Source organism: Brassica oleracea, chromosome C3, assembly GCF_000695525.1.
Source record: "Brassica oleracea var. oleracea cultivar TO1000 chromosome C3, BOL, whole genome shotgun sequence".
NCBI classification, from domain to species: Eukaryota; Viridiplantae; Streptophyta; class Magnoliopsida; order Brassicales; family Brassicaceae; genus Brassica; species Brassica oleracea.
The window spans coordinates 26,870,419-26,872,022 of NC_027750.1; the positions used below are offsets into that span (position 1 = coordinate 26,870,419).

A 1,604-nucleotide genomic window follows, 5' to 3' on the forward strand; every position below is an offset into this window, starting at 1 on the left:
TATTTTCGAATTTAAATTTCAAAAATTTTATTTTTTAAAAAAAATTATTCTTTTTTAAATGCCGAGGAACGGGGTTCCTCGGAATATACCGAGGGACATGTTCCTCGGAATATACCGAGGGACCCCGTTCCTCGGAATATACCGAGGGACATGTTCCTCGGAATATTCCGAGGGACCCCGTTTCTCGGAATATTCCGAGGGACCTGTTCCTCAGAATTTTCCGATGAAAATTCCGAGGAACATTTCGTCGGAACTTCCGAGGATTTGACCATCGGAAAATCCATCGAAATATCCCGAGGAAGCTCTCCCTCGGTATATTCCGAGGAGCTTTCCGACGAACAAGTGGTCCTCGGAATTTCCTCGGAAATTTGTTTCCTCGGAATTCCGTCGAAAAATTCCGGGGGATTTCCGAGGAAAAATGAATTTCCGGAGAGTTATTTCCGAGGACTTGTTTCGTCGGTATGTCGTCGGAATAACGTTATTCCTACGACATACCAAAGATTTTTTCCCTCAGTATGTCGCTGTTTTCTTGTAGTGATGGGTCTGCCGGGGACTATGTCAACTCTCTTGGAGCTTACTTTGCTCCGTTGACTTCAACCCCGTTGACCCCTGCCAAGAAGCTGCCGGCACTTGGCGCTGATGTAGGAACTGCATGGGATGGTGGTGCACTGGTGCTTACGATGGTGTTAAGAGGGTGTATGTAGGACAGGCCCAAGATGGTATATCAGTCGTTAAGTTTGTGTATGACAAAGGCACTGAGGACATCGTCGGAGCTGAACATGGAACGAGTACTCTACTCGGTTTCGAAGAGGTATCATGCTTTTCTTTCTATATTGGTTAATTGTGTGTGTGTGTGTGTGTTTGTGTGTGTTTTTACATGTAAAACGCGTGTTAAGGGACCTCGCATACGTTTAGAATACTTTAGATGCGACATTGGGTTGTATTTAAGATAATAAGTAATAGGAATAGATCGGTTGAATTTTTTGTGTTACAAATGAAATTATTGTTTAAATACAACCCTATTTCGCATCTCCCATAATTTCTTTAAAAAATATTATTGTTTGTGTTACAAATGAAACTATACCGGTTTTCATTAGCCAGTATTGAATTGTTTGGTTTCCATTAATTAATTTGCAGCTCGAACTTGAATATCCAAGTGAGTACATCACGGCTGTCCAAGGCACCTACGATAAAATCTTTGGGAGTGATGCCACGGTCATAAATATGCTTAGGTTCAAGACTAATAAGCAAACATCTACTCCCTTTGGACTTGAAGCTGGCACAGCCTTTGAGCTCAAAGAGGAAGGCCACAAGATCGTTGGATTCCATGGAAAAGTCAGTGACCTGCTTCATCAGCTTGGAGTCTATGTCCTGCCAGTCACCAACTGATCATATGATATCTTTCTCTTTGATTCCATGCATCTAAAATAAGCTATTATATCTATCCATTAAATTTGTTATTTGAAATCTCCTTTGCCTCTTGTGACCTTTGAATAAGTGTTTTAAGTAACGTTTCTTGTGATGTTTTTTTCTTTGATGTCTTTGTAATCCATTTCAATAAAGGAAGTTTGTTTCATCTCGGTTAAACTCCCCCCCCCCCCCCC

The 1,604-nt window shown here is 41.3% G+C and overlaps 1 pseudogene; it reads left to right on the top strand.

Moving 5' to 3' along the window:
* The window catches only part of LOC106332516, a 4,296-nt pseudogene extending 2,907 nt beyond the window's left edge, over window positions 1-1,389 (top strand).
* Window positions 1,390-1,604: the final 215 nt, after the last annotated feature.